Here is a 14767-nt window from a genome sequence, read left to right as displayed (position 1 = left end):
ACCCTGCATATTTGCCCACACATTTCTGTTGGTGCTACTGTGAACGCTCAGAGCGTGCACAAGACCGCCCCATCCCGGTGGGCACCTAGTGTCTGATCTCACAGTGTTGCTGCAGAGCTGGCTTTAGGGTTGTGCGACCAGTGTCGTCCTACTGGGCGTCAGGGTCAAGGGGGTGCCCTCTACATGCTAGGTTGAAACCGAGATATGACTAGCCTGCAGAGATCTTTGTGTGTATGCAGTGTTTAATTTGTAAATAATAACGTGAGGCGGGCAAACCCTCCTCTGAAACTAGCAGCTACTGCAATTAAATGTGCGAGCACTGAACACTGAGGCAGCGTAATCCTGAAACCATCTCGGGCGTCTCTAATCCATTTACAGCCAGTCCCTGCCCTTCCGCTCACTCTTGCAGCTTTCTGCTTTCTCCCTTTGTGGCGTTTTTAATTTCAACGTCTTTCCCATATGTGCCTTTTGCTCGAAATTAATGCTTGAGGCAGAAGAATAAGCCCTCAAAAATAAGTGGCGGTGCCCCACACCGGAAACCACCGGCTCAAATTCAGCACTGTGTATGGCATTTTTCCGGTTATTATTACAACTGTTTTGACCCATGATGCTGTAACATAGAGGGTACATGTTCCTGTTGCAAAGAACATGTGACATGCTGATCACAGATTAGTAATTTATGCAGATGATTTATTAGGTTATTGCTTTTGCCGCAAGCATGGACGTCATTTATGGGTCACCAGGGGTCACAGGCTTGCCCCTTGCAGCCCCAGAATTGCATATTGCATTTGCAATCCCTGGCCTCAGATAATCAGTGTCAAGAGCACAGGGGTATCTCGCATTTCCAGCATCTGACTCCAACCTCGTTTTCAGCTCATTTTAAATACACTAATACTATTCAATGTTAGTGTAGTACAACGTGGAGCAATAGGATCTTGAACGGACCTTCACTGGCATTTAAGATAAGAACAATAAAATGGCTTTAAATGTATATTGTGTGCTTGCACAATATACAAGTGTATATAAGTCTGAGCATTTATGTTTGTGTGTGGGATCATGTACATGTGTGTGAGTGAGTAAATATAAGTGAGTGCAAGGCCGGAGAGAATGCAAATGTGTGAGTAAGGGTAAGCGTGAATGCAAGAGACAGAGTAAAAATGGAGTGCAACTGAGTGCTGAGTGAGCAAGACTGACTGAGTGAATGAGTGTAAGTAAATGTAAGTGAGCATGAGTGAGACTGTTATGCTTGCAAGTCTGATGGTGGACTGGACATGCTTTTTGACTCATAGAAGCACCATTGGAAAAATGCTGGGACTAGCATACTGGAGCCAATACTTACATATGGGATAGCCACGGCAAAATGCTAGCACTGGCCACACTATAGGTCAATTTTGGCATGGGGCAGCTGCAGAAAAATGTCAGCTCTGGCACACTTGAGGAGATTCTTGTCATATGGGAGGACAATGTGCCACGTGTCAGAGGGCCATCTATGAAAAAATGTGGTTCTCTGCATGCTAGATGTAACTTCTTACATAAGGGCACCCCATAGACCATGGACAGCAGTATTAGCAAAATTATTGCACTGGCATATTGTATGTAATGCTTCAGCAAAAGTGGCGCCCATAGCAAAATGATGTTCCTAGCAATGGAGGTAATTTTTGACATATGGGGCACACATAGGACATTTTAAAACCCTAATTGGGTCAGCTGCTTGGGACTGTCAGATTTCTATAGCTTAGCACACCATTAGAGGACTTGAAATGCTCTATTAGAGCCATTTCTTGTCAAACATTTCCGAGGGGAGAGAACCTCACACCCTTTAATCTCCACTAGAAGACATCAGACTCACTTTGTTTGCTTACTACAATTCAGGTAACTATTCCCTTGACATATTACATCCACACCTTCACATAGATGATTTCCAAAAACAACATTTGCTTGTGGAATAGTAATCATGCATTATTATGGAACTTCACTTATGTTAATTGTTGTGATGTCATCAGGATTAAGGCCATGTGCCATCACTGCCTAAGAATATTCAAGGTGAGAGGCTATGTGATGTCACTTCCTGTGAAATAATTAAGATCAAAGGGTATATGATGCCACTTTCACTACCCATAGCATTTAGGTGAATGGACGTCCATGGCCACAAGGATCCTTTTGTTACTTGGAGTTCATAGGTAACAATCCTTCTAACATGGCACATTGAGCTATGAACTAGCATCAAATTGCCGCTTGCAAATTTAAAGGCATGGGTTTAGCACCTTATTGAACCTTATTGATTTCCCCCCTCAATCTTTCATTATTGTAAGGTTGATAAAAAGAGGTTCCTTTGGGTAGCAACACAAGTTTATTAGTAGGACACCCCAATCTTTTGGTATGTTTATGGGGTGGATTTACCCATACTTTTCATCTAGTTTGCATCCCATATGGGATCTAAACCTGGTGCAAAGTGTTGTTTTGGGGTTTACTTTTCAGAACAAATCCTGAATTGTGTTAGATAGTAGCCCCAAGGTAAAATAAAGTAGCATTGTGCCCTGCTTTACATCAAGGAGGCATACCTCCATATGTGCACAGTCACATGCACTCACCAATGGATTTTGATGCTAATTCCCATCTACTAACTTTGATAGAAAGGGATTGGCATACAAAAATACACATCCTAGAGTCATATATATAGTTGGAGAAAAGATTTAGGGGGTCATTCTGACCCCGGCGGGCGGCGAGCGCCGCCCGCCGGGCGGAAACCGCCCAAACACCGTTCTAACTTTCCCGCTGGGCCGGCGGGCGATCTTCAAAAGATCGCCCGCCGGCCCAGCGGGAAAGCCCCAGCAAAGATGAAGCCGGCTCCGAATGGAGCCGGCGGATTTGCTGGGGTGCGACTGGTGCAGTTGCACCCGTCGCAATTTTCAGTGTCTGCTCTGCAGACACTGAAAATCTTGATGGGGCCCTGTTAGGGGGCCCCTGCAGTGCCCATGCCAGTGGCATGGGCACTGCAGGGGCCCCCAGGGGCCCCACGACACCCGTTCCCGCCAGCCTCTTCCTGGCGGTGTAAACCGCCAGGAAGAGGCTGGCGGGAAGGGGGTCGGAATCCCCATGGCGGTGCTGCATGCAGCGCGGCCATGGAGGATTCCCTGGGGCAGGGGAAAACCGGCGGGAAACCGCTGGTTCCCCTTTTCTGACCGCGGCTTTACCGCTGCGGTCAGAATTGCCCCGGAAGCACCGCCAGCCTGTTGGCGGTGCTTCCTCTGCCCTGGCGGTTACAAACCGCCAGGGTCAGAATGAGGGCCTTAGTTTCTCCAGCCCTTTCAATTTGTAACATTTGCTGCACCAAACAGCACACATATAAAGTGGTTAAGTGTTAACCTTTGTCAAAGCATAGACTTTTGAGGTGGAAGGGTACCCTTCAATTATAATACCTAAGGTTGACCTCATTAAAACAACTTTGCACTATGGTACGAGGGTGTGTTGCACTGGTGCAAGGCAGCCTAATGTATGCCAGCACTAGAGGAGAGAGCAACAGAACATATCTAAGTATATATGGTGCTGGTGTGCTCTCTTCTTTTCACACAGCGCAGCATAGCAACTTTGGTTACTGCACATTGTAAAAACGTAGGCCCATATTTATACTTTTTTAGCGCTGCATTCGCATTATTTTTGTACGTGAAAGTGGTGCAAACTTACAAAATACAATTGTATTTTTAAATTTTGCGCCGCTTGTGTCAAAAAATGACACAAATGCGGCGCTCAAAAAGTATAAATATGGGCCTTAATTACTTTGCCTCTTCCTTTATCCAGACCAAGCACACAACATATAATGCCCACCAATATGGGTGTCATGCGACTCCTTCACCTTGCAGTCCTCCTTGTCCTAGTAACATTTCCTACACATTGATTTACACAAATGTATGACTCGTCTCTGTAGTTGTGATTAAATAATATCATAAGGCTATTAGAAAGGCATGGTTTGCATTTGATGCTGAAAGATTGATGATTTGCATAATTACGGCAGAGAATTTTTTCTATTGTGAAGTCCTTGCTGGAGCCGGCATATAAGACTCTGAGCCCATCTCTGCCAGAGGATAAGTGCAATGAGCTGGCCTAGTTTTTTCTTAACACAGTAGTAACATACTCCACCTTCCATATGGAATTTGAGGGAGAGTTTTCCACTGCTGGCTTTCTCAGCCTCCCTCACAAGGCTAATGTCTCCTACCTACTTTTGAACTTCTTGATAAGGCCCAGTTTGAGGTACTCTATACTTCTTACAATCAAATCTGGTTCCCCATTGTATCCTGAGCCCCCTTGAAAAATTAAAATGGAGGCTCCTGTGTTAACACCTATAGTGACATAGTTGCTCAATGTATCTATCACTTCTGCATCAGTCCCCCAGATATGGAAACATACAGTGGTTATTGTGCTGCTAATAAATCCTACTTAGTGAGAGTCAGAGATAGCAGACTACCTTCCCTTTTCAATCCCCTATTGCCATATGTTCTGCTTATTTCAGACTGGGTCAGATACCTCAGGTTTGCCATGCTGGACAGGGAGGGCACTCCTTTAGATATCTGGCACCGAAATTGTATGTGGGGTTTTTGTACTTAGGTATCATAGTCATCTGCATGTACTCCAGAGAAACAACGAAAACCGAGATGAAAGTGCTTACATGCACCCTGTGACATGTACAAGAGTTAATGACAATGCCAACACATCTCACTCCCTTCTCCCACCCCAAGTATTAAATGTGTTGTGTTAAGATGAAGAAACGCATAGGCAGATGAATATTATTTCATTTTTTTGTTGCTTTTGTTCAATTTCTACAATGTCCACCACAAAGAACATTTATTTCAAAATCTGCCAGTTTCTTCACAGAATTTCTGCACTTGAGCTGGAAGATTTTCTAACACTTTTTTCAGGAAATTTACTCCCAGTCTGGTGGAAAGTTGGCGAACCCAGCGCCATTTGCACAGCAAAATTTGAACCAGTTGCAACAACTAACTTCTAAAGCATTAACTATGAGTACCTCATTAACTTCTGACACCCATGCAAACCAAGGTTTGGATTGGTGTCCAAATTTAGAATTTGGTGGACAAATCCAAAAACTCTTTTGTTTCCTCACCTGATAGATTTTGGAAGCTGAAACTTGCCAACATTTAATGCTTGAAAAAGACCCGGCAAATAAGATGGCATGCGGATTTTGGTGGTATTGCCACCAAAAGTGGCTGCACCCACTTTTGAGGGCAAGCCTTGTCATTGCCATCATTTATCACGTGTAATTAAATAACAAATCCCAGGGTCTCTGTCAGATGCAGCGAATAACAAAGTCATTATGAAGAACTCATAAGTGAGAACGGTATAAATTGCACTCCTGACATTACCACCTGTTTCATGGTGGTTTTCATGTACCGCCGTCCTCTAAATCAGGGACATGGTTTTATTCTGTATATGGAAGGGCCCTATGCACGCATCTTCTTAAGAGTAAGTGTGTGTTACTCATGGAAATTCAGAAGTAAGTCTCACCGAGTCTGGAATGACACACAACCACTCACACAACATGCTTTGGGGTTCAGGTCTACTCTGCCTGTCGGTGGGAGGAAATATCTTCTGGGGTGCCTCAACAAAGGCTCCTCACAGAAAACAATGAATTTATCCAAAGACATCGACACAGTGTGGGAATTTTATCGCCTCAGACATGTTTGTAACTGTTAGTGTAGACCAACAATGGGACCGTTGTCAGTTTCCCGTGGCCAAAATATCTGAAGAATTCCGAGTTGCCATGGAAGTAAAGTCTCCTTGTGCCTGTATCCACTGAGCTATGAGGGTGAACACGTCGCATTGAGCGGAAATGTTCAAACGTGGGCCAGAAGAATGTTAAATGTTCTGTATCCCTGCACGTAGCCTCTGAGATACAGGAGAAGCAAGGCCGCCTCCACCAGTCTACCTGACCTTGACCGAGTATCCCGACTCAGCCAATAATATGCTGAATCCCCACAGTGTGTGCCTGTGTTTTGTGCGCGCGCATCCTTGGCGAATTTCTTCAACGTTTTGTATATTGCGTAACAATCCCAACCCTCTTTCAGACGCAATGCAAATCTAGGAATTATTTCACAAACATCAGACCAATGTTCCATCTTCACAAAGTATGTTCTGCTTTCTCGCTACATGATGAGATTGCAAGTATTATGATGCTCATTCTGAAACCAAAGTTTACCTCCCTAGTACTACCGTTGCCTGTTGTTCTATACATGTTCCTTATCTTTCTACAGAACTTCGTCCCTCGGCTGTGGCCCTGATGCACTACAGTAAAAAACAAAAAGTGAATAAATAAAAAAATAAAAAAGTGCTGACACGTCCCTTGAACGTGCACGGGCCTCTAACATTATGGGACAAATTCCCCCATGGAGTTAATGCTTATCAAGTTTTTGGGGGTTTAGGAAGCTCACCCAAGAGAGAAGAAACACAATTCTCTGCAAAAAGAAACATTAGTACGGCGTGTGTCACAAGATGGTCACACAGCCACCTAACAACAGTGCCATAAAAGACTAAAAACTATGTCAGGGGCATTTCTAAAGGTCAGATTTGAACCTATGTACAGAAGGAATGAGTCTGATGTGATCTGGAAGTGCATTCAAAATCTTGGGCGCGTTTACTGTAAATGACCTTTTAAGAGTGCAGTCTTTCTGACACTTCGATATTTGAGTTTTACAAATGTATGGGTCTTAATAGTGTACTCTTATCTGATAGCTCGAGTTTCTGGGCGAAAGTTCAAGTACAGTGGTTTGTATGGGTATGCTGTTTGTATAGAGAGTGTGATTCAAGAGGAAGCCATTTTGGGTCGCTGTGTCACACTACCACCCTCCTAGCGCCATTGTGGGGGTTGTCACTTTCCTCCTTCAGTGGACTAGGTATCATTGTAAACTTTGCCCATACCGGGCCAGACTGGCCTTTTATTCCATCAGTATTCACTCGGTGGGATGAAACCAATGGAGGACGGTTTTGAAAGCTCATGGTCGCTGCTGGTGCCTCTATTACTTTCTCCAGCTTCCTAAGGATAACTCCAGCAGGGAGGGAGGAAGGAAGGCAGAGAGGGAGAAGCGAGAGAGGAGTGAAGGCAAAAGAGATAAGAGATTACAAAAAGAGAAAGAGTGAGGCGAGGAGAGAGCAGAGCTGGTTTGATCATGTTTGCTATAGAGCTCATTTTGGTTCCTCAGTCCAGTTCTGACCGTACATCAAATCGCTCCCAGGTGCCAAAGTGTGGTGTGCTGTGCCTAATGACCCACCTCTTTGGAGCCTTTGTGTTGTTTTCCCACCTTCTAACTCTGCAACCTAGGTGATCTACATTCTAGTCTGTATCCTAAGAACAGTTATGGATTTCACCTCACGGAATCCCATTCAAATTTGAGGAATTGGCCACATAGAGATGATTACTTAGAGCCCTGATGCCCTGTAACTTTTACTGTAGTACACAGGATTAAAAAAAACACACTGCCGAACGTCAAGTCAGTGATTAGAAAAACTTTACTCTTTCTCTTTTGTTCACACAGTGTTCAATGTGTTCAAAATTCAGCTTTCCCAAATGATCCATCCACTAACTAGGTAATCAGCATGATTTCTATGATATTGCAATTCCAGTACATCCCTCTTTCTAGGGTTTATAGTGGAATTGCCAACGGGGATATCCATCTCTCTAAAAGGAGGTGCTTCATTTTTCAGTGTCATTTAAAAAAATGTATGCACTTGCAAGGTTCATGAGTCATGACCAGTTGCACTGTAATTTTCTTATTTCTGTTGGGCAAATGTACTAAGATTTAATTCTCAAAAAGCAGTTTCAGATTGTGTACTGGCATTTGTGAATTAAATCCGTTTTTGTGAGTCAGCACATGTAGTAATAGGTCAGTTCACAAAATCACCAATGAGAATGGGTTACAATTCGAACTATCTCATCAATATTTATGAGGTAGGTCACAAACTGTGATTGGATGTCATCCCAGGGTTGATGGGGACAGCAGACCACCACATGTCTGTGATCACATTTAAGTAAGGTGGATATATATATTTTTAAAGAGTAGCCTATTTTTCTTAACCGCTCAAGTGCGCAGGATGGCTTGGAGCCATCTGCGCATACAGTGGGCGTGTGTGAGCCGTCCTGCCACACAAAGCAGGAAAGCCCTCTGGTGCAAGCACCAGAGGGATTTCCTGAAACTGAAAATAGCCTTGGAAGCCAGAGAAGAGCTTCCTCAGCTCCCAAGGCCTTTTCAGTTTTTTCATTAAAATGACGATCGGTACGCATGGCTGCTGACGTCATTTTAATGAAAATGAAAGTGATATGAGCCGACCAGCTCATTTCAATTTCACTACATCAGTGCTGAGGAGGCTATTGCAGCCCCTGGAGTACCAATTCAGATGGGGGGGTATTATTGAAAATGGGAGAATCTCCCCTTCCCAGTGGTACATTTCCCTAGTGGATCCCTGTTGGGGACCACAGCAGGAGGCCGAACCCCAAACAGGAATCCACCCACTAGACACCAAGGAGGGGGGAGCGCCCCTGTGGACAACGGCTTGTGCTTCCCCCTAAAAAACAATTGAAGTATACTGTCTTTCTGTCGTCCAGGAGGTAGATGGGGGCCATTACCCAATAGACACTTTGGATTGTTTTTCATGGGGTGGGGGCTGCTCAGTATGGGCATGGCTATGCCCCCCCAAAATGAAAAAGTCTTTCTGTCCGCCCGGGGGGAGATAGGGACAAGTACACCCTATCTGCCCAGCCCTTGGGGGCAGAAAGGCCACTAGGCACCAAGTACTGTTTATTTTTTCTTAAAGAGGGGGGGGCTGCTCGGCATGGGCATGACCATACCCACACCGCCCCAAAAAAAGAGAAAGTATTGTGCCCCCCTGGAGGACAAATGGAGGCAGCTACCCCCATTTACCCCCCACCCCTCTGGTGCAGAAAGCCCAGTAGATACCAGAGACTTTTAGGGTTAGGACCCCTCACAAAAAGCAAACCAGTCTTTCAGACCCCCTTGGGTGGCAGATGGGACACTTACAACCATCTACCCCTCACCCCTCCACCACCGGAACAACTACCCCATCTGCCCACCCTCGGCAGGGCAGAAAGACATGAAAATGGGCAAACAGTCTTTCTGCCCACCCTTCAATCAATCAATCAGTTTTTATAAAGCGCAACTACACACCCATAGGGTCTCAATGCGCTGGTGGTGGGACATGTGCCTCATTCGAAGAGCCAGGTCTTGAGGTTCTTCCTGAAGATAGTGAGTGATAGGCTCTGTCTGAGGAGCATGGGCAGGTTGTTCCAGCTCTTTGCTGCAAGGTTGACAAAAGATCTTTCTCCGGCGGTGGTTTTCCGGATGCGTGGGATGGCGGTCAGTGCCTGCTGGGAGGTGCAGAGGGGTCTGGCGGGGTTATAGAACAAGTTGCAATCGTTCAGGTCGGACAGTCTGATTTTGTGAAGGGCCTTGTAGGTGTGGGTGAGTAGTTTGAAATTGATTTACTTCTCCACTGGGAGCCAATGGAGGTTCCTCAGGTTTTGGGAGATGTGTTCCTGGCAAGGGATGTTCAGGACGGCGGTAGCATTTTGGATGAGTTGTAGTTTTTTGTTGTTCTGTGCTGTGGTGCCGGCGTAGAGTGCGTTGCCGTAGTCGAGATTGCTTGTGACAAAGGTGTGCATGACTATCTTGCGGCAGTTGTCAGGGATCCATTTGAAGATTTTGCTGAGTTGTCGAAGGGTGTGCTAGCAGGAAGAGGTGACTGCGTTTACCTGTCGGGTCATCGGGAGGGAAGAGTTGAGGGGCAGATGGGGTAATTACCCCCGAGCTGCCCCACAGGGGGGCAAAAATCCCACTGTATGGCAGCAGTATATATTTTTAATAAAATAATAGTGTGGGTCTTTTCCAGTCTAACATCAGGCCCCACCCTCACCCCTGAAATCTCAGTAGTCTTTCTGCTCCCCTGCGAACTAAAGCATCTCATTGCAAAGGTAATCAAGAGGGCATTTGTTATTTTTGGGTGTTGTTTTTACAAATGGACCAGGAGAGTTTCGCTAACTCTCAATATCACCCCACTTGCAATGGTGACCAGCTGCACGTTTTGGGCTTGGGTAGGCTGCCACCTGCAAAAACCTACCAGACCCAGACAGTTCAGAAAACAAGACATCTGGGTAGTCCAGGGTGGTGTGCTTTGCTTGCATCCCACACCACTTTCTTACCCACAATGCTCTGCAAACCTCAAAAGTTGACTAAAAACACATTTTCTCCACATTTCTGTGATACAAACACCCGGAATCCACAAGAATCCATAAAACTCCTACCACTCTGCATTGCCTCACTCCTGCCTATGAAATGCTGTGCCACTTGTGTGGTTGGACCTAGTGCCAGCGACAGGAACGAATCCAACTGAGATCAATAGAAGTCCCCATGCAAGGGCTCCAGTTGTCTTTGGTTTAATCCATTCCTGTCACTAGCACCAGGCCCAGCCACACAAGTGGTGCAGCATAGTTATTAGCAGACATGAGGCAATTCTGTGTGGTAGGAATTTTGTGGATTACTGCAGATTTCAGAAGTTTCTATCACAGAAATCTGAGGAAAATGTGTGTTTTAAGTCAATGTTTGAGGTTCGCAAAGGATTCTGAGTAAAACAATCTGGCGAGAGTCATCCATGTCACCCCATCCTGGATTCCAGTAGGTGTATCGTTTAAAAAAATATGTAGGTTTGCTAGTTTACCCTCGGTGCCAGCTGAGCTATGGCCCACAAATCACAGCTAACGAATTTACAAAAAACAGGTCAGTTGTGCATGGAAAAATTTGTTGTATCCATGTTGCGTTTTGGGCCATTTCCTGTTGCGAGCACTAGGTATACCCACACAAGTCAGGTACCATTTTTATCAGACTTAGGAGAATGCTGGCTGGAAGGAAGTTTGTTGCTCCCTGCCGATTCCAGAACTTTCCATCACAGACATTTGAGGAAAATGTGTTTTTTTTAGTGAACGTTTGAGGTTTGCAAGGGATTCTTGGAAACACATCCGGGTGAGAGCCATGCAAGTCACCCTATCCTGGATTCCCCTAGGTGCCTAGTTTTAAAAAAACATACAGTTTTCCCTAAGTGCTGGCAGACTAGGGGCCAAAAACCACAGCAACTAACTTTGCAAAAAAAAAGGGGTCAGTTTTGCATAGAAAAAAGTGATGTATCCATGTTGCGCTTTGGACCATTTCCTGCCGCGGGCACTAGGCCTCCCACACAAGCGAGATACCATTTTTATCAGAAGACTTAGGACAATGTCGGGTGGAAGGAAGTTTGTGGCTTCCTGCAGAATCCAGAACTTTCCATCACAGAAATGTGAGGAAAATGTGTTTTGTTTCAGTCAAAGTTTGCAAAGTATTCTGGGTAAAACAACCTGGTGGGAGTCACTTGTGTCCCCATTCTTGATTCCCCAGGGTGTCTAGTTTTTAAAAATGTATAGGTGTGCTAGGTTTCCCTAGGTGGCGGCTGAGCTAGGGCCCAAAAACCACAACTACAAACTTTAAAAAAAATGGGCCATTTTGCATAGAAACATTTGATGTATCCATGGCGCATCTTGGACCACTTTTTGTCATGGCCACTAGGCCTACCCACACAAGTGAGGTACCAATTTTATCAGAAGACTTGAGGGAATGCTGGGTGGAAGGAAGTTTGTGGCTCCCACAGATTTCAGAACTTTCCATCACAGAAATGTGAGGAAAATTTGTTCTTAGTCAAAGTTTGAGGTTTGCAAGGGATATTGGGTAACACAACCTGGTGAGAACCATGCAAATCACCCCATCCTGGATTCCCTAGCTGTCTAGATTTCAAAATGTACAGGATTGCTAGGTTCCCTAGGTGCTGGCTGAGGTAGGGCCCAAAAATCACAGCTACCCACTTTGCAAAAAACAGATCATTTTTGCGTGGAAAACTGTGATGTGTCCATGTTGCGTTTTGGACCAATTCATGATGTGGACACTAGGCCTACCCACACACCTGAGGCACCATTTTTATTGGGAGACTTATGGGGAACACAGAATAGTCCAAGAAGTGTTATTACCAAGTGTCTTTCTCTGCATTTCCACATTCCAAAAAGAATACAATTTGTAAGAAAGAAGTCATTTTGAGAATTACACTCTAATTCACATGCTAGTATAAGTACCCACAAATTTAAAGATGTGCAAATAACCCCTGCATCTGAATTGCACATCTTGTGCCCATGTTGGAAATACATAGGTTTCCTTGATACCTATTTTTCACTATTTGTAGTTTACCATATTAATTACTCTATACCCGGTACACAGTGAAAAACCATTGCAAGGTGCAGCTCAGTTATTGGCTCAGGGTACCTTGAGTTTTTGGAAAACCCACAAACCCTATATATACCCACAACCACCAGAAGGGTCTAGCAGATGTAATGGGGTACAGGTTTTGTAAATCAGCCATTGTGATGAGAAGTTACAAATGAAAATGTTGTCACAAATTACTGTTTTTTTTCCTGCTAATTTTCTATATTTTTTTTTCAACACTTGGAAAACATTGAAGGATCTACACAAATTACCCCTTGCTGAGTTCTGTTTTTTGTCTAGTTTTCAGAAATGTATAGCTTTCCAGGTATTCACACCTGTTTCCACCACAAACTGGAGGGAGTTTGAAAGTACAAAATACTGGAAAAGGGGGCTGTCTCCCAGTAAAATACCAAAACTGTGTTAAAAATTGGTTTTCAGAATCAACTCTGTCTGTTCCTGAAAGCTAGGAAGACGGTGATTTTAGCACTACAAAACTTTCATTGATGCCACTTGCATGTAAAAAAAACAGACACTCTCTTCTGCAGAACTTTTTCCCCCCAAAAACAAACTGTAGCTATAATTTCTCAGTCCCCTCCAGAGGAATCCACAATCCATGGGTAGTTTTAGAATCCCTAGGATGTTGGAAAAAGGTACACAAATTTGGCATGGATAGCTTACATAGTCAAAAAGTTATGGAGGCCTAAGGGTGAACTACCCCAAATAGCCAAAAATAGGCTTAGCACTAGAGGGAAAAAGGCCTAGCAGTGAAGTGATTGAAAGAAATGGGTCTGCACCTTTTCAAAAAGCTTGTTTATGAACTGGCAGTGGCTCCCTGGGCCACTGCCCACTCCCAGATAAACGTTTTTTTAATTCACAAAGAGCTATGGGTTCCATGGGTACCCATTCCCCTTTGCGAAATGGTTATCACCTTCTTTGAGCAATCGATAACCGATCAGTGATCGCAAACCACTGATACACAGCCTGGTGAATCAGAGTTTGGAAGGGACATCCTAAACACACCCCTTACAAACTGAAATTTTGAATGCTTTTTTAAACCCATTTTACAATTCAGTAACCAGTTACCGAATCACAAATGGGTTTTGAATAAGCCATTAAGCATTGCAAACCATGTGATTTAGCAAATCGCAGGCTTTGGAAACCGGTAACTGGCTTCATAATCTGGACTTAATCAGTTTGATGTAACTAGAACATAGTTTTCATATAACTTCATATCACTTGCAACTAGCAAGTTTGTGCACTTTTTCCATTTTAAAGTTCTTCTCTTTGCTAAAACCTTTCATAAACTATCCACTCAGCGTTCTCTTTCAAGTAGGCAATCATTTCCTTCAGGGCTTAGCTAGAAATTTATTTTCTTGAATTGTATTTTTGGATAGACTCATGGGAAGTCCTTTAGACCCTTTGCAGAAATATGAGTACAAATGTTTTACACGGAACAAAGGAACAGAGAGATACATTGTGGTTATTGATTCAATAAGAAGTTATTGTTTCCGCTCCTGAAAAATATTAATATATGTCAGAAGCACGTGGAGCTTGTTAGATTGTGATGCCATTTTTATTATAAATCTTAATGCCTCGATAAAAAAAGATTTCTTCTTTCATTTGGTGAGATTACTATTAAATTGATTATTAGGTGCATGAGTTTATCAACCTGCATCCCCGAGGCGAGTCATTTGACTAACTTTCCTAGGAAGCTGATAAATCAAAATGAGACATTTCAAATCTTGAGACTCCAACATCTGGATTACATTCTTATATAGCCCTTGGTTTAAAGCAGACCATAAAGTCATGAAAGACACTGACGTAGGATGGAGTCAAATGGAGAAAGCATAAGTCACCAAAAGAGCGGACACAATATAGAAAGATAATCAAACCCTATAAAATGTAATAATTACAGTTTATACCTTCGGGAGAGTAGGGGCATCAAAGAACTCGAACCAGTCCAGTGCATTGTTTAATCTTGTTAAAACACCAGTTTTGCCATTCCACTGTTAGTCGGAAGTAGCACCAATAGCGAAGCTCTGTGAGGTGCTCAGTTTTTTTTAATAGTAAAAAGTCAAGTAGTTATCTCCGAGATAAAGGTACTAAAGCCAGTACTTTAGAGTTTTCTGTTTCCATCCCATTTCCCATCTCTGGATTTTATCGTCTCTCCTCTAAGCACTGCAGATATAGAAAACATTCTTAGGTTGCTTAAACCTACTGATGCACCTCTGGATCTCCCTTCGGCATGGCTGTTGAAGAGGTTTGCCTAAGAGATCGTCCCTTTTATCAGGGAAGCAGTTTAATCAGATTTACTGCATCTGATTCACCTGGTTATTCCTCATTGGTGCCACATTTTCGCCTGGAGAGTTCTGCTACTTGGAGCAGCTGGAGTCATGGGGGATGGGAGTGGAGGGGGGAAGGGCAACTATCCAAGCCTCATCCTTATGCCTTACCACGCAACTCGAAATCCT

At 43.9% G+C, this 14767-nt stretch overlaps 1 protein-coding gene across 2 annotated transcripts in view; it reads left to right on the top strand.

Moving 5' to 3' along the window:
* Nucleotides 1-14767, top strand: part of FAXDC2 (fatty acid hydroxylase domain containing 2) — a 133477-nt gene that overhangs the window by 23551 nt on the left and 95159 nt on the right. The gene's annotated exons all lie outside the window — the stretch shown is intronic.

Source organism: Pleurodeles waltl, chromosome 7 (assembly GCF_031143425.1).
Source record: "Pleurodeles waltl isolate 20211129_DDA chromosome 7, aPleWal1.hap1.20221129, whole genome shotgun sequence".
Taxonomy (NCBI): Eukaryota; Metazoa; Chordata; class Amphibia; order Caudata; family Salamandridae; genus Pleurodeles; species Pleurodeles waltl.
This window is presented reverse-complemented; position numbering and strand designations above follow the sequence as displayed.